Here is a 19,523-nt window from a genome sequence, read left to right on the forward strand (position 1 = left end):
AGAGGGTGCAGTGTGGAAGTTTTAGTTAGCCTGCTGTTTAATAAGCTACTGGCATAGCATGGAGAGAGGCAGGCAGGGCAGTCTGAATGTCAGAGCGGGCCTGCAAGGATGCAGAGGAGGATGGAGCAGTGAGCGGTGTGCTGGGAGTGGTCGGGGTCCACTGTCATGCAGGCTCCAATGAGGAATGGCGGGGTGCGTCCGGCTGTGCAGGGTGGGTCAGGCGAGGGGATGCCAGCGGAGGGCCTGTGGAGGAGAAGAAAGAGAGGAGGAGATTGGGGAAAAGGAGCCCCCACACACACACACTCTGTGCTGTAGCTACTGCAACAGATTTTCTGCCTGCCTGGGACACAGCTACTGCTCCTGGTACCAGATACTCTATAAAGTGTAGAATACCTCTCTTGTGTCCCAAGGTGAAAAGAAAGCAGCAAGCACCACAAAGGACAAACAGATTTGTGTGTAAAAATGTATAAAGATGTGCAGCGCTAATGTATTGAAAATGGGAAAATAAGATCCCTGAACGTATATGAAAGGAGATGTATAAACCCCAAACAGGACTTTTCCTGGCTCTCTCTGGGACATTTAATGCTACAATATATGTAATTAAATGTAAACAAACATTTTAAAATGTATTAAAACATGAACGCTGTCAGTAGAGCATTGAGCGTGTCAGTAGGGCAGAGGTTGGTAAGACAGTGGATGGAGTCAGTCAGTAGAGCAGTATTTTTCAACCTTTTTTCAGTCAAGGCACCCTTTAAAGTTATGGGCAGTCACCCCATTCTAAAATGTAAAAAACAATTCTAATAGTTTTACATAGGGATGGGCCGAACAACCCCCCGTTCGGTTCGCACCAGAACATGCAAACAGGCAAAAAATTTGTACGAACAAGCGAACACCTAAAGTCTATGGGACACGAACATAAAAAATCAAAATTGCTAATTTTAAAGGCTTATATGCATGGTATTGTCTTAAAAAGTGTTTGGGGACCTGGGTCCTGCACAGGGGACATGTATCAATGCAAAAAGAAATTTTAAAAACTGACATTTTTTCGGGAGCAGTGATTTTAATAATGCTTAAAGTGAAACAATAAAAGTGTAATATTCCTTTAAATTTCATATCTGGGGGGTGTCTAGAGTATGCCTGTAAAGTGGCGCATGTTTCCCATGTTTAGAACAGTCCCTGCACAAAATGACATTTCTAAAGGAAAAAAAGTCATTTAAAACTACTCGCGGCTATAATGAATTGTCAGTCCGGCAATACACATAAAAGTTCATTGATAAAAACGGCATGGGATTCCCCCACAGGGAAATTTTTTAAAAAATGTGTGGGGGTTCCCCCAAATTCCATACCAGGCCCTTCAGGTCTGGTATGGATATTAAGGGGAACCGCGTGATAAATTTTTTTAAAAAATGGCATGGGGTCCCCCAAAAAATCCATACCAGACCCTTATCCAAGCACGCAACCTGGCAGGCCGCAGGAAAAGAGGGGGGACAAGAGAGCGCCCCCCTCCTGAACCATACCAGGCCACATGCCCTCAACATTGGGAGGGTGCTTTGGGGTAGCCCCCCCAATGCACCTTGTTCCCATGTTGATGGGGAGAAGGGCCTCATCCCCACATACCTTGCCCGGTGGTTGTGGGGGTCTTATCGGAATCTGGAAGCCCCCTTTAACAAGGGGACCCTCAGATCCCGCTCCCCCTGTGTGAATTGATAATGGGGTACAAATGTACCCCTACCATTTCACAAAAAAAGTGTCAAAAATGTTAAAAAAAAGACAGACGTTTTTTGACAATTCCTTTATTAATGTCTTCTTGTTTCCCGGCTTCTTCTTCCATCTTCTTCTGGTTTTCCTTCGGTGTTCTTCCTCCATCTTGTTCTTCCCCCGCTTCTTCCTCTATATTCCTCCGCTTCTTCTTCTGGTTTTCTTCTTCTCCGCTTTGTCCTCCGGACGATCCGCCTCAATAGGAGTCTCCACAGCTCTTATATAATGGAGGGCGGGCCACCCACTGACCCCGCCCCCTCTGACGCACGGGGACTTCCCTATGGCTTTTCCCATGTTATCAGAGGGGGGCAGGGTCACATAAATGGGTGACCCCGCCCCCCTCTGACAACACGGGGAAAGCCATAGGGAAGTCCACATGTGTCAGAGGTAGGTGGGGTCACCGGGTGGCCCCGCCCTCAATTATATAAGAGCTGTCACCTGACCAGAAGCGTCACACAGCGGGAGACCCCCATTGAGGCAGATCGTCCGGAGGACGAAGCGGAGAAGAAGCCCGGAGGAAGATGCCAGACGAGAAGACCTGAGGAAGAAGAGGAGGAAGAAGCGGGTGAAGAACACGATGGAGGAAGAAGAACACTGAAGGAAGACCAGAAGAAGATGGAAGAAGAAGCGGGGAAAGAAGAAGACATTAATAAACGAATTGTCAAAAAACGTCTATTGTCGTTTTTTTAACATTTTTGACACTTTTTTGTGAAATGGTAGGGGTACATTTGTACCCCATTGCCAATTCACACAGGGGGGCTGAGATCTGGGGGTCCCCTTGTTAAAGGGGGCTTCCAGATTCCGATAAGCCCCCCGCCCGCAGACCCCCACAACCACAAGGCAACGGTTGTGGGGATGAGGCCCTTCTCCCCATCAACATGGGGACAATGTGCTTTGTGGTACCCCAAAGCACCCTCCCAATGTTGAGGGCATGTGGTCTGGTATGGTTCTGGGGGGCGCTCTCTCGTCCCCCCTCTTTTCCTGCGGCCTGCTAGGTTGGGTGCTCGGATAAGGGTCTTGTATGGATTTTTGGGGGGACCCCACGCCATTTTATTTTTAAATTTTGGCAGGGGTTCCCCTTAATATCCATACCAGACCTGAAGGGCCTGGTATGGAATTTGGGGGGACCCCCACACATTTTTTTTTTAAATTTTGGTTCGGGGTTCCCCTTATGTGTATTGCCGGGACTGACAATTCATTATAGCCGTGAGTAGTTTTAAATTACTTTTTTTCCTTTAGAAATGTCATTTTGCTGTCAGACTGTTCTAAACACGGGAAACATGCGCCACTTTACAGGAATACTATAGACACCCCCCAGGTACAAAATTTAAAGGAATATAACACTTTTAGTGTTTCACTTTAAACATTATTAAAATCACTTCTCCCGAAAAAACGTCTGTTTTTAAAACTTATGTTTGCATTGATACATGTCCCCTGGGGCAGAACCCAGGTCCCCAAACCATTTTTATGACAATAACTTGCATATTAACCTTTAAAATTGCATATTTACCTTTAAAATTGATTTCTCCCATAGACTTTTAAAGGGTGTTCCGTGGCTTTCGAATTTGCCGCGAATACCCCAAATTGTTCGCTATTCAGCGAAAGGGCGAACAGCCAATATTCGAGTCGAACTCATATTCGATCCGAACATAAAGCCCATCCCTAGTTTTACACTATACAGAAACATCCACACGTAGACACCCAACATTAGAAGTGATTTATTCTTTCAAAGCAAATACACTTTTACATACTGGCACTGACTAGTATTCCTATGTTTCTCTTCTCCCACAATTCTATCAGCTAATGCGGCCCCAGTTCTGAGGGAGAGGGGCACAGAAAGGTCAAACAAGGATGCTGTGGAGGCAACAGATGACATCCTTATCAACTAATGTCATTGGTTGTTAGGATGCCAGTGTCTATAAAGTCATAATGGTGCACAATGAAAACCTGTGGCTTTGTGTAACTAAAAGGTAGGCTTGATCCACCTGCTGGCTTGTATACAATTGTTGATATATTTTTAGGCATTTTGCAAAGGCTCCCCTGAAGAAACCTTAAGGCCCCCCAGGGTGCCTGAGCACCCTGGTTGAAAAAGTCAGAGGAATGGACTGTAGCTTATTATTTTTATTATTTACATTTTTTTTGTTATTTTTTTTACAATATTATTTTTCTTACATTTTTTAGGAGCCACATTGGTGGGCTTTAGTGAAATAATAGGGGTAGAAACAGACTCTTGATGTCTCATGTTTGAGACAGAAAAGGGACTAAGGACAGAAATCCCCAGTCCCTTTCTCTGCAGCCTCAGTTGCACAGGATACTGAATGAATGGGAAGTGCTCTGTGCTGAGTGGCTTTTGGTTAATTCACAAACTAAAGCATAGGAAATAGGGGGGAAGCAGGGGGAACATGCACTGCACAGGCACATACGACACGCCTTAATGCTAAGCACCCCAACCCTCTCCCCCTGATCAGCGTAGTCCTTTGACACTTTCTCTAGCTTTCTACCTGAAAAAGCTGGAGGAAGTGTCTGCAGGAGCCTGACAGTGATTAACTGATCATGAGTGCAATGTTTGCAGTCTCCTGTAGGATAAAAAACAGTAAATGGACTTTTTTCCTGCAAAAATTGTGCATTTATTATTTTTGTCCTCAACCGTTTGCAAGGCGGCTCTCCGGCGCCAGATCAGGTACTAGGTACATGACCCCCTTCCGGGCAGGAGGAATGCACATGCCCACTGGGGCGGTGGTGCTGTGATTCGATTGAGCACCGATCAGTCTTCAGGGTCAGGCCAATGATTTTTGGCCTGGACTTGCTGATCAGTTTTGGTGAATCACAGATCAACATGTTTCTGTGTTTACAAAACACAGGCACAGGAAATAATGTGATCTTCTCTTGTGGAGCCCTTTTTGGTTCCAGTGAGAAAAGAGAGCACATCTATGAGTAAAAGCAGCACACTGACACAAAATCACTTAGGCACATTTAACTCCCCCCCCCCCAGTTAGTCCTTGCACTGCCCTGTAATGCCCCGTACACACGGTCGGATTTTCCGATGGACAACGTCCGATCGGAGCGTGTTGTGGGCTCCATTGGACATTTTCCATCGGATTTTCCGACACACAAAGTTGGAGAGCAGGAGATAAAATTTTCCGACAACAAAATCCGATCGCGTCAATTCCGACCGTGTGTGGCCTGTTCCGACGCACAAAGTGCCACGCATGCTCAGAAGAAATTCCGACACGGGACAGCTCGTTCTGGTAAACTTAGCGTTCGTAATGGATACAGCACTTTCGTCACGCTGCAATGTTAACAATGGTTTAATACAGCGCACTCTCTTCTTCTTTATAATGTGACAAGAATTAAGTCGTTTTGCTGCTCATATTCACACACACTTCTCACAAACTTTTATTTGGGTTTTTTTAGTGGGATTCCCTGAATGTATTGTTATTAGTTGTCACATCTGACAGTTTTATATTTTTTAATTTTTTTTTATTTTGGATTTTAAGCCTTTTTTTTTCTTTAATGTTTGGATTTTTTCCAAGGCTGATCTTTGTTCAGTGTTATTTTTATTTTTACTCCCGAATATTTTTGTGTGTGTTTTGTGTGTCAAGTTACCCCAACACCATTGATATCTTTTATTATTTAATCTCCAGGAGGTTGTTTGGTGTTGGTGTCCCTTGTTCATTTCACATTGTATATTTGAAATGTACCTGAATCCTCACAAACCAACTGTCATTTTTGAAGTAAAACACATAGGAGAGTATAATTCAAAACAAAAATCCTTTATTAAGGGATCAGAACCAAACAAAGAGGAAGGCAACACTGGATCAACAAGAGAAATTAGTGAAGCCTGGGACCCCCACGGCAGACATCAATTCTTCAACATCAAAATTGGTGGCCTGAGGAGTCCATATCTAAGGGAGGGCAGTCTGGTCCGGGATTCGCAGAGATACGGATAGCAGCAGATGACATCTGTGTCCCCAGGCTGTGGTACCACAAGAGGCTGCATCTTTTGGCCGACCAGACTGGATCCAGGGCAATCACTGTCTGGTCTTCCTTCCACGCTTCCTTCCGGGCTGTGGCTGTGCAGTTGGAGATGTGGCAGGAGGAGGAGTAGTACCTGGAGGAGGAGGAGGAGGAGGACTGGAAGGACCTGGAGGAGGACTGGGAGGACCTGGAGGAGAGGGAGGAGGAGGAGGAGGAGGAGGACCTGCAAGAGGAGGAGGAGGACCATCCCAAAGATGTGTGTGAGGTGTAATTTGGCCCCTCATACCTTTTTCCAGAGCCTCTGATATGAGGGCCTCACACATGGCTTTTTGGCCCTCCTCCATCCTCTGCATTTTATATGCTATGAAGGCAGCAATGTTCTCCTGCATGGTGTGGGGTGCTCCCAGGACCTCTGTAGCCCTCCAAAAGAATGCTATAGCCGCCTCCTCTAGGGTACTCGTCCTACTGCCACTTTCTCTTTTCAGGGGGGGTGGAGGGACCTGCAGATCAGCCAGCCGGCTCGGCCCAGCCACCTCCTGGCTGAGACTTCCCTGTGTATGAAAAAGGGACATAGTTTTAGTTTTTGCTTCATCAATCACAATCCTAAATTAGTACTCCCAACTAACATCTAGTTAACATCATTGATTGGACAAGCAGAAATATTTAGAGGAATGCTATACCTGGCTCAATCTGGGATCCTCCACATGTGGCCTGGAAGGCCCAGGTTGGGCGTCAGAAGCCTCAGCCGGGGGGGAAGGAAGCGTGGAAGGAAGACTGGAGAGGGATGGCCTGGGTTCAGTCTGGCCTGCCAGAAAGTGCAGCCTGTCGTAGTACAACATCCTGGGGACATAGATGTCATCTGCTGCTCCGGATCTCTGTGAATCCAGGACTTTCTTGCGCTCCCTCAGATATGTGCTCCTCAGGCCACCAATGAAAATCTTTAAATAAGTGATGTCTGCCGTGGGGATCACCTGCTTCACAATTTCACACAATTGCTCCAGTGCTGCCTTCCTCTTTGCTTGGTTCTTGAAATGGGGGTGGGTAATCTCCCACAGACAGGGCAGCTCACTTAGCATATTTATGAATACTGACATGAAGTCATTATCTTTCATTAAGATATCCATGTTCACTGCAAGACACAACACAAGACAAAGCCTAATGTCACACAAAACTCTCCTAATCTTGTTACAATATAGGCCTCAATCTAGAAGCAGTATAGGCACAAGTTTGTCTCTTACCTTCGTTCTTACGATCGGCGCGTCCAATGCTCCTTCCTCCGCTCACAGATCATACGTAATACGCACGCGTGTTACGCTTTATACACACTGCGCATGCGTGTAACTCCGCCCCCCGACGTTCTTTCTAGTGTATTCCCCGCCCCTTTTCGTTCAGCGCAGTGAGTGAAGAGCACATGGCGGAGTTACAGCAGGTGCGTGCTAATTATAAAAACGAGGAGGAGGAGGAGGAAAGCCCGGATCCAGGCACGTCCCGATCCAGAAGGAAACGTTTTAAGGCCACAAATATGTCGTTTGGGGAGATGTTGGAGATGGTCGATATCATGAAGAAGTCCGACTATGACGGAAAATATGGGCCTTACCCCAACCCCAATATCCGAAAGGCCAAGATTAGGGATGAGCTTCGAGTTCGAGTCAAACTCATGTTCGACTCGAACATTGGCTGTTCGCAAGTTCGCCGAACAGCGAACAATTTGGGGTGTTCGCGGCAAATTCGAATGCCGCAGAACACCCTTTAAAAGTCTATGGGAGAAATCAAAAGTGCTAATTTTAAAGGCTAATATGCAAGTTATTGTCATAAAAAGTGTTTGGGGACCCAGGTCCTGCCCCAGGGGACATGGATCAATGCAAAAAAAGTTTTAAAAACGGCCGTTTTTTCAGGAGCAGTGATTTTAATAATGCTTAAAGTCAAACAATAAAAGTGTAATATCCCTTTAAATTTCATACCTGGGGGGTGTCTATAGTATGCCTGTAAAGGGGCGCATATTTCCCGTGTTTAGAACAGTCTGACAGCAAAATGACATTTTGAAGGAAAAAACTCATTTAAAACTACCCGCGGCTATTGCATTGCCGACAATACACATAGAAGTTCATTGATAAAAACGGCATGGGAATTCCCCAAAGGGGAACCCCAAACCAAAATTTAAAAAAAAAAAATGACGTGGGGTTCCCCCTAAATTCCATACCAGACCCTTCAGGTCTGGTATGGATTTTAAGGGGAACCCCGCGCCAAAAAAAAAAAAAAACGGCGTGGGGTCCCCCCAAAAATCCATACCAGACCCTTATCCGAGCACACAACCTGGCAGGCCGCAGGAAAAGAGGGGGGGACGAGAGTGCGGCCCCCCCCCTCCTGAACCGTACCAGGCCACATGCCCTCAACATTGGGAGGGTGCTTTGGGGTAGCCCCCCAAAACACCTTGTCCCCATGTTGATGAGGACAAGGGCCTCATCCCCACAACCCTGGCCGGTGGTTGTGGGGGTCTGCGGGCGGGGGGCTTATCGGAATCTGGAAGCCCCCTTTAACAAGGGGACCCCCAGATCCCAGCCCCCCCCCCTGTGTGAAATGGTAAGGGGGTACAAAAGTACCCCTACCATTTCACTAAAAAACTGTCAAAAATGTTAAAAATGACAAGAGACAGTTTTTGACAATTCCTTTATTTAAATACTTCTTCTTTCTTCTATCTTCCTTCATCTTCTGGTTCTTCTGGTTTTTCTGGCTCTTCTGGTTCTTCCTCCGGCGTTCTCGTCCAGCATCTCCTCCGTGGCGTCTTCTATCTTCTTCTCCTCGGGCCGCTCCGCACCCATGTCATGGGGGGAGGCTCCCGCTCTTCTCTTCTTCTTCATCTTCTTCTCTTCTTCTTTTCTTCTCTTCTTCATTTTCTTCTCCGGGCCGCTCCGCACCCATGCTGGCATGGAGGGAGGCTCCCGCTGTGTGACGGCGCTCCTTATCTGACAGTTCTTAAATAACGGGGGGCGGGGCCACCCAGTGACCCCGCCCCCCTCTGACGCACGGTGACTTGACGGGACTTCCCTGTGATGTCACGGGGAATGCCACAGGGAAGTCCCGTCATGTCCCGTGCATCAGAGGGGGGCGGGGTCACCGGGTGGCCCCGCCCCCCGTTATTTAAGAACTGTCAGACGAGGAGCGCCGTCACACAGCGGGAGCCTCCCTCCATGCCAGCATGGGTGCGGAGCGGCCCGGAGAAGAAAATGAAGAAGAGAAGAAGAGAAGAAGAGAAGAAAAGAAGAAGAGAAGAAGATGAAGAGCGGGAGCCTCCCCCCCATGCCATGGGTGCGGAGCGGCCCTAGGAGAAGAAGATAGAAGACGCCGCGGAGGAGATGCTGGACGAGAACGCCGGAGGAAGAACCAGAAGAGCCAGAAGAACCAGAAGAACCAGAAGATGAAGGAAGATAGAAGAAAGAAGAAATATTTAAATAAAGAAATTGTCAAAAACTGTCTCTTGTCATTTTTAACATTTTTGACAGTTTTTTAGTGAAATGGTAGGCCCTTACCATTTCACACAGGGGGGGGGCCGGGATCTGGGGGTCCCCTTGTTAAAGGGGGCTTCCAGATTCCGATAAGCCCCCCGCCCGCAGACCCCCACAACCACCGGCCAGGGTTGTGGGGATGAGGCCCTTGTCCTCATCAACATGGGGACAAGGTGTTTTGGGGGGCTACCCCAAAGCACCCTCCCAATGTTGAGGGCATGTGGCCTGGTACGGTTCAGGAGGGGGGGGCCGCACTCTCGTCCCCCCTCTTTTCCTGCGGCCTGCCAGGTTGCGTGCTCGGATAAGAGTCTGGTATGGATTTTTGGGGGGACCCCACGCCGTTTTTTTTTTTTTTTTTTGGCGCGGGGTTCCCCTTAAAATCCATACCAGACCTGAAGGGTCTGGTATGGAATTTAGGGGGAACCCCACGTCATTTTTTTTTTTTTATTTTGGCCGGGGTTCCCCTTAATATCCATACCAGACCTGAAGGGCCTGGTATGGAATTTAGGGGGACTCCCACGTCATTTTTTTTTTAAATTTTGGTTCGGGGTTCCCCTTTGGGGAATTCCCATGCCGTTTTTATCAATTAACTTCTATGTGTATTGTCGGCAATGCAATAGCCGCGGGTAGTTTTAAATGAGTTTTTTCCTTCAAAATGTCATTTTGCTGTCAGACTGTTCTAAACACAGGAAACATGCGCCCCTTTACAGGCATACTATAGATACCCCCCAGGTACGAAATTTAAAGGGATATTACACTTTTATTGTTTGACTTTAAGCATTATTAAAATCACTGCTCCTGAAAAAACGGCCGTTTTTAAAACTTTTTTTTGCATTGATCCATGTCCCCTGGGGCAGGACCCAGGTCCCCAAACACTTTTTATGACAATAACTTGCATATTAGCCTTTAAAATTAGCACTTTTGATTATTCATGTTCGTGTCCCATAGACTTTAACGGTGTTCGCGTGTTCGAACGAACTTTTTTCCTGTTCGCATGTTCTGGTGCGAACCAAACAGGGGGGTGTTCGGCTCATCCCTAGCCAAGATCATGGCGAAAGTGGTCAGGAGTCTTGAGAGGAATTTCGGGGTATGAAGATCAAAAGATCAGCTCAGGAAACGGTGGTCGGACCTGAAGTTGAGAGAGCCAGAGCAGTACCGAAAGATCCAGAGAGTGCTGCAAAAAAAGTAAGTAGTTGTGCTGTGTTCCTATTCTTTCTGTCTTTATTCCGTTCGTTCTGCTCCATATGCTTTTATTAATTGTAACGTTTAAAAAGGTCAACTTTAATGTTCATGGGCCCATTATTCGTTCGTATCAAACATTTTTCTTTCGGCCTCTAGAACACCATTGTTTAGGCCATATGCATTTTCACACATTTTTGGGGGCCTACTTGGATGCCAAATATTTGTTTGTGTAGATGGGTTTGTTACTAGAATGAAATGCAAACTAGATTGTGTGTAAGGAGAGGACACTGAGCAGCTGTTTTCACATCTGGACACTGGAGCACTAGTGTGGGACCCCAGAACACCATTTTTATTAGGGGGGCCACACAGGTGCTCCAGTGTATACTATAGGGGGGGCTATATCTGTGAAGCTTGTACTAAACAGGTAAAGTATTGCAGCTTGACAAAGGACACAAAAAAATATACATCTTGGAACTCGGCTAAAATAGACAATTGTACCCCACTTCCAAGCAATGTTTCCTATTTCTAGTTCTGCCATCAAATATCTGTGTGCTAAGTATACCATTTTTGTTTTACATAGGGGAGAAAAGACTCGGAGGACACCCCTCATTCCAAGAGACCAGAGACCCCCCCCCTCTGGAAGAAGGGGAAATACCAACACAAGAAGAAGAGCAGGAGGAAGAAGAAGATGTGGTGGAGATTGGCATAACAACAGGTGAGTGTCTGCGACCACAGGCTCAGGTAAAAGAGATGGATGTTGGCAGATTTTTGAGACCTTTTTTTTTGTTCTTTATCTCTTTTTAGGTGATCGTGATCCAGAACGCTTTACATCTGAAAGAGCCCAGATACTCATCGGGGAGATCGTGGGGTGTAATCTCCAATTGCAAAACATCCAGCAACAAATCAGTGATGTTATTAAAAAAATAATAACATCATTGATGTTTTGGGGCGAATTTAAACCCCACAAAATCACCTGTTTTTTCTTACGAAATTTTTCCAATGTTTAGAAAAGCCAAATTTGGAGGATGCACACAGTGTGCCAACATGTGCTATCTGCCATCACGGGAGATCAATGGATGCGTTTTGGGGGTGCAACCCCTTCCTCAATTATAAAGTCGCATTGAGGAAGGGCTTGCTCCCCCAAAACACGTCCCTTGATCCCCCCTGATGGCAGATAGCACATGTTGACATTCGTAAATTGGTGTGCATCTTCCAAATTTGGCTTTTCCAGGGGTGATTTCCCCCCATCTGAACGCTATATCAAACCCAGTTCCTAAATACTGTCTGATATAGCCTTCAGGTTTTACCTAATGTGAACTTTGTAAGTTCAAATTTTTTGGCTTTCTTGTTGATTTTACACAGGCCTGTTTTATCTGAAATGGATATTTCAATTTTTGATAATGCTACTGCAAACATTGTTATACAACAAACATGTTGGTTAGTTTTAAAAACCTTTGGGAAATGCACATGTGATTGTGCAGGTATAAAAAAGTGCCTTACTCAAGAATGTGTGGATTATTGTCTCAACACTACAACACTTTTGGGGTGATGTAATTGCTGTTTTATGCAAAAATGGGGGTTATTTCCTAAGGGCAAATACACTTTGCACTACAAGTGCAGGTTCAGTGCAGTTGCAAGTGCACTTGTAGTGAAATGTGTTTTGGCATTTAGGAAGTACCAGCCAACACTGTTTTTTATAAGGTTACCCAATCACGACATTTTCTGCACTCAACACATTTCTGTCAGGGTCAGCTAAAACAAACACAAGCAGTAAATGTCCACAAAGAATTTCTTTTGGTTGTTTTTTATTTGAAAAAGGTGTCACAGATTGTCTGGCATATTGATAGCCCCCCTACCCGCAAAGAACTCCAGGTAGCATAACCGGACATCACGGGCATTCAGGGAGGGCAAGCCAGGACGGCCACTTTCAAGCGCCGTCAGTGTTGATGGATTAGGGATTCCGGCCTCAGGCCCATCTGAGCCAGCATAGTTGGCTGAATGTTTTCTTAAAAAATTATGGAGAACACAGCAGGCAAGTATTATATGGTTCAGTTTATACTCCGCCATATGGATGGGTGTCAGAAATAATCGGAACCGGCTGGCCAGGATTCCAAATGTGTTCTCCACCACTCTTCGGGCTCTGGCCAGCCGGTAATTAAAAACCCTCTGCCATTCCTGATCGGGAATGGCCGCATCAGGTGGTCCCCCAGCGCAAATGCTTCATCAGCAACGAACACAAATGGGAGACCTTCAACATTGTCCTCTGGAGGTGGCAAGTCGAAGCTGCCATTCTGGAGACGCCTGTAGAACTCCGTCTGGGCGATCACTCCACCATCGGACATCCGGCCATTCTTCCCCACGTCCACATACAAGAACTAGTAATTAGCCGACACCACTGCCAACATCACTATACTATTAAACCCTTTGTAATTATAATAGTACGACCCCGAGTTGGGTGATGCAACGATGTGGACGTGTTTCCCATCAATTGCCCCTCCGCAGTTAGGAAAGTCCCACCGCTGGGCAAAGTGGGAGGCCACAGTCTGCCATTCCTGTGGCGTTGAAGGAAACTGTTGAGGAAAAAACAATAAACATTAATATTTTTTCTAAGATACATGGCAAGCAGATTAGACACAAACATTATGGGGCAACCTCCAGATAGCATTTACTAAGGGGAATTTAACAAGGCCAAAGTATAAGGTACACCTATCATATTCCCCCTCCCCCCTTCATGGGCCATTTCTAACATTATAGGGGGGGGGAACTCTTGGACAGGTAACCCTCTTCACTTCATTGAGAGATGAATGCCTAAATAATGGGTATTACTTGTAACAGACCCTCCTTAGTTACACTATTGGCAGCCCACTGGACAGGTAAGAAGTGTCATAATACAAAGATATAAATACACACAGTACACATTTGAGGACATTTGGACATTCTGCTATTACCTATCAAGATAATAATAGAATAACAAAACTTTAAACAGTACCATTGGAAAGTATACAGGCAGGCCCTTGCACTACATGCTTTGGGGAATTCATCCATAAATCTGACCAGTAAAGAGGTGGGTATAGTGTGTATGGGTTTGGCAAAGTCAGCAGATAGATGATTGAGGATAGAGAATTGGGATCAGCTGACTTAGCAGTTGGGGGAGGGAGGGTTAAAAAAAATTGGGGGACACCACAAAAAAAACCCTCTGGCACTCTGCCTGAATTGAAATCAAAAATCACATTTCCAAACATTTTAGGGGGTGTTTGGGGTAAAGCACTACTATAGAGCTGATAAAATACATTGTTAAGTGACTACATGAGGTGAATATAGGGCAGGAGACACCATGCTGGAGAGGTTATTGAAGGGCAAATATGTATGAAGGACCTAAAATAATAATTACATAAAAATCCAGCATGCATGAGGACAAAGGGGACATTCACAGCATATTACAATCATGGTAATTAGGGAATGAGGGAAGAAATACAATATATTATCAAACATTCAATACAATAAAATGTGATATAAAAGGAGAAAAATCTTACCTTCATATACTCCTTCTGCAGGACCTGTATGATGGCAGAACAGGTCTCTGGGATAATGATCCCCAGAGCCTGGGGGGAGATGCCTGTCGAGAACTTTAAGTCCTGCAGACTTCTCCCTGTGGCCAAATACCGCAAGGTAGCGACCAACCTCTGCTCCGGAGTGATGGCTTGCCTCATGCAGGTATCCTGCCTGCTGATATAGGGGGTCAGCGAAGCCAACAAACGGTGAAACACGGGGTCCGTCATCCTGAGAAAGTTCCTGAAATCATCAGGATTATTCTCACGGATCTCACGGAGCAAAGGCATATGAGAGAACTGGTCACGCTGAAGCAACCAATTCTTGGTCCATGAACTCCTCCCCACCCTGTTCATGGACTGGACTTGTGTCAAGGTCAGGACCCCAACACCAAGCCCCCGCACAGCACGAACTCTACGAGGAGTACGCATACGAAACATGGCTAGAAAACGGTCGGCTGCTCAGAACGAAGTAACAGAACGCACTAAAGAACAGCAAGGCCTGTGAAGAGCGACCTGAAAAACAGCAACGAGCGGGCAAGATCGCACAGAAAACTCCGATACGAACTGACTGCACGCACTGAAGAGCAGATACAAACCCACAAGCACAAACTGAACGGCAGAAAACGATCTGAAAGCCACGAGTCTGAAAAAGCGCGAATCGTCTCTCACCAAACTTTTACTAACACGAGATTAGCAAAAGGAGCCCAAAGGGTGCCGCGCTTGGTTCTGAACCGGCCTTTTCTAGTCTCGTCGTACGTGGTGTACGTCACCGCGTTGTTGGCGATCGGAAGTTCCGACAACTTTGTGCGACCATGTGTAGGCAAAACAAGTTGTCGGAATGTCCGAACAAAGTCCAACCGTGTGTACGGGGCATTACAGTGTCATTAGTACAAATTTAGTACAAATTTTTTACTAATCACTGTATTAGTGACGCCAGATAGCATTAGCATCAATCCCAGATAGCGTCAGTTTACCCGCCACATATTCATTACATTTAACCCTTTGATTGCCAGTAATGCTATCACAGACACACTATAAACCTCCATTACTAGTATAGTGTCTGAATGGATTAGTATCTTTAATCAGATCAGAACTACACTAGCGTCCCCAATAGTAGTGTCCCCAAAATCGCAGTGTTAGCAGGATCAGCCTCGACACCTGCCAGCACCTGAGTTTAGCCCCTCCCCCCAACAAGTGCAGTGTCAGCAGATCACTGTCACTTTTGATGCATTGCACACAAAACTGCAGCATTAGCAACATCAGTCCTGATCTCTGCTAGCACTAGCAGGGTAATTTTATTTGTAGCGGTTCAAGCAGTCCCTGACAGCCAGGTGTTTTTTTTTTACCTGTGAGTTGCACTAGGTACCTATAAATTTAGTGACCAAAATGTCCAGTACGAAAGGTACACTAGTAAAGAGGCCTACAGTATTCTGAGTATGTCAGCTGAGAGTGAAGGGGAGTCCTCACTGTCAGAATCAGGCTGAGTATACGAACCTGTAGCGAGCACCCTGACAGCTAGCTCAGACGATGAAGAAGAGGTCCCTGCTAAGGTTAGGTGTACCTGACCTGGTGCCCAGGTTGCTGTGGTGCTACAACTGCATGATGATGCTTGTATGCAGCAGATTGCCAGTACTAGTGCCGCACTACCTTTTGCTGAACTGGCGAGCACCAGCAGCCTAGCACATCCTGGTCTTTTACACACCACCACTGCAGTATCACTTGAAGATGTGGCGAGTCCCATAAGTGCAGTCCAAGCTGGTGCCGTGACTAGCACAAGTAGCATCCCGCAGCCACCAAGTATTAGAAGAAGGGCCCATAGTGTCCTTCCTAATGTGCTTGCAAGTCCTGATTGGCTGCCCACAGATTCTGTAGCACCCATATTTCCTCCATTCACTGCCCAACCCTGAATTCAGGTGGAAACAGCAAATTTAACTACTCCTCTTGATTCTTTTGAGCTGTTTCTCACGGCCGGTCTCTTTCTGCCAACCTAAATTCAAACCTTGACAGGCAATTTGCATGGAAACCTATCTGGGGTGGATGTGTGAGGAACAGCTGCTGCTGGGTAGACCTGAAGCCTGAGGCCTAGCCCTGTGCTCAAGTCTCTGCAAGGGAGAGCCCGCTCACTACCTGTAGGCATGAAAGAAAGGATGGAGATGTGAGATGAAGTGCCAGAAGTTACTCTTGCATGGACCGGAGATCCATGGAGAGCCTGGGAAAGCATCAAGAAGGAATCATCCAGAAAATTCCTGCACCTTGTGAGTTCCTTTTCAGTTTCTCTAGGAGACAGCTGTTGCTATAAAAGTACAGATCGCTGGTTACAGCTTAAAGGCTCATTTTTTGTACTGCTGCCTACCTTTCTAAATTTTTGTCTAAGGAGTCTGCCGGTCTGCTAGTCTGCTGCTTTATCGGAGTGTGTCCTGTGTCCTACCCTCTTTCCCTGAATTGTTTGCTTTTCTCAGTAATAAACTCTTCTTTGTTCAAGCATAAAAATGACTGGCGCCCATCTTTATACCTTGTACACCATCCACCATGCCTAGCAACCTGCACCCTGAGGTGAAATGTCAGCCCTCCCTGTCTCTGGGGGTCGCCACTACGCCTCTGGGGGTCAGGGGGGTGCTACAAATATATGCCCAACAAGGAGTACGTTGCTGGACTTTGAGTGGTTATACCGGGATGATGCCTGCAGCTGCATTGTATAGGCAGTCAAAAGTACAGTAAAAGCTGCCTAAATTCCAGTATATATACCATAGTTTATAGATGTAGAATATATTGAATATATTGAATATATATTTGGACTAAATTCATGATGACATTTGACTTTAATAGATATTTTTTATAACAGAAAGTAGAAAATATTGTGTTTTTTTTTTCAAAATGTTTGGTCTTTTTTAGTTTATATCGCAAAAAATAAAAAACCCAGTGGTGATCAAATACCACCAAAAGAAATCTCTGAGTGAAAAAAAAGATATAAATTTAGTTTGGGTACAGTGTTGCATGATCACCCAATTACTAGTTAAAGTAGTGCAGTGCAAAATAGCAAAAAATGAACTGGTCAGAAAGGGGATAAAACCATCCGGAGGTCAAATGGTTAATAGTGAATTAAGTCTTCACATATTGATTGTCTTCATCTATAGTAGGAGTTTCTGTCATATTTCAGGTTGCCAGTAAAAAAAGGGCTCTGTCAGTAACTTTTTCACGCTTTGTCAGTAAAAAAAAAGTCATCAGGGGTTGGCAACACTGCTGTATTTATGTGTACAGTTGGCAGGAAGGGGTTCATCTAGCAATACGTTCTGTTGTTGGCATCCTTCCCTGGGCATCTGGGAGTCTGGTGTCTGCTGTCCCTCAGCATTGGGGACCAGTACTTTGGGAGGGGTTTTTAAAAAAAAAGTGCTGAACCTGTGTTAAAAGTACAGGTTCAACATTCTCAGTAGGCAGTCATTGCATATTAATCACACAATGCAAAGATTCAGCATCCCAACCCCTCCGGATTTTATTTATTTATAAATTTGTTCAGTAATGGTCAGGTAAATGTGCAGAGAAGGTAACATTCACCCTTTAATAAATAGGATGAATGTTACAGTAAGCACCCTTTCCCAGGCAGATGTTGCTGAATGTCAGGAACATGTGCTTTCTAACTGAGTGTCTGAGTGGTGGCATGTGAATGTTGGGCAAATGTATATTGAATGCCCTAGTAAATTCTTAATAAATAGACCCTGATGTTTGAGACTTTGAGACTGAATCACAGGCTCTATGTGAAATGACTGTTGTTTCTCATTGACCCAAGAGTTTACCGTATTTTTCGGACCATAAGACGCACTTTTTTCCCCAAAAAATATGGGGGAAAATGTCTCTGCATCTTATGGAGCAAATATACACCAGGCACCGCCCCCCACTGCTGCCGGCACCGCCCCCTCCACCGCCACCGCCATGCTAGTACTGGAAGAGACGCAGGAGAGCGAAGGACAGGCATCCCAAGCCCCTGCGAGTGCCAGGCGATCTCCCGGCTGGGCCTGACACTTGCTGAGACAGAAGACAGAGCAGCCCGAGCGATGGCAATGGTAAGGCTGCATTAATGGCACAGGTCAGGCTGTATTAATGCCAGGCTGCATTAATGACAATGTTCAGGCTGCATTAATGGCAATAGTCAGCCTGCATTAGTGGCAATAGTCAGGCTGCATTAATGGCAATAGTCAGGCTGCATTAATGGCAATAGTCAGGCTGCATGGGCACTGGTAAATATTTTAGTACACCATTTGCATAGGTCCCAACTGTCCCTGATTTGGAGCAATGTCCCTCTGTCCCTCATTCCTTCTCATTTGTCCCTCATTTTGGTCTGATCTATATAGATGTATATAAAATGCATGTTTTATCTATCAAAAAGTGTTTTCCAGCGCTAAACCTTTCATCTGATTTCTAAATTGCTGCATTTGTAATTTCCAAAAGCCAATATAAAGGAATAATAGTGGTAAAAAAAAAAAAGCACTTGTGGGTTTAACCAATCTCGTTTTTTTGTACAATTCTCCTTTAAGGGGGCATGGCGAGGGGCATGCACTATGCCTGCATACTTTTTCTGAAAGGTGTCCCTCATTCCCATCTCAAAAAGTTGGGAGGTATGCATTTGGTTCAGAATATTTTTTTCTTGTTTTCCTCCTCTAAAACCTAGGTGCGTCTTATGGTCAGGTTCTTCTTATGGAGCGAAAAATACGGTATATTAATTATTATTGTTTGATACAGTTTGACATGTGATCATCGGATTATGTTCTGTTCTGTAAGGCTTCATTAAAAAATTATTCATTAAAAAATAATTCCAGGCATGGCTATATTATACTGTCCAGGTTTGACCAATGTAACTATGAACTGTTGTAGATTTCTTTGGAAGTACACCACCTGTCCCCTGTTATTCAATGAGGCCTAATTCAAAACCACATACTGCCACATGGGATATCAGAAACAGACACCAAATTTTTGCTGGAGCTGTCTCCAATTTATTGGGAGACTGACGTAAGTATTTATAGAAGAAAAGGCGCAAATCTTGTAGTCTTTAGTCAATAATCAGATACAGTATCAGTGATGATGGTCAGATGCTAGTGACCATGATTAGGTGTTAGTGATGATGGTCAGATGCCAATGATGATTGATGATAATTTTAAGAGACTTTCTAAACTATCTACTATTTTAACTATCTGAATATTCTTAATTTATACTTCTATGAAGTTTTGACACTTAGGTGTCTCGATAGGTTATGTGTATTCAACACAAAGCGAAGTAAAGCAGAGGTTAGTTTTAAAAGCCATCTTATAATCAGTATAAAATCACTAGTAATTCATTATTTTTAACATTACAGGAGGTCCCCGAGTTAGGAACCTCCGACTTGCGAACGACTCCTACTTACGAACGGGAGGCAGCGTCAGCGGGCACATCGGAAAACAGCGGAAAACTACGTCTCTGCCGTTCTGCGCATGCCCTTCCGACTTACGAACAAATCCGACTTAAGAACAAACAGGCAGTCCCTAACCCATTTGTAACTCGGGGACTGCCTGTATAAGGTTTA

At 45.3% G+C, this 19,523-nt stretch overlaps 1 protein-coding gene across 5 annotated transcripts in view; it reads left to right on the forward strand.

Annotated features, from left to right (window-relative positions):
- LOC141103337 (P-selectin-like) overlaps window positions 1-19,523 on the forward strand; it is a 402,914-nt gene that overhangs the window by 105,589 nt on the left and 277,802 nt on the right. The gene's annotated exons all lie outside the window — the stretch shown is intronic.

Source organism: Aquarana catesbeiana, linkage group LG07, assembly GCF_042186555.1.
Source record: "Aquarana catesbeiana isolate 2022-GZ linkage group LG07, ASM4218655v1, whole genome shotgun sequence".
NCBI lineage: Eukaryota > Metazoa > Chordata > Amphibia > Anura > Ranidae > Aquarana > Aquarana catesbeiana.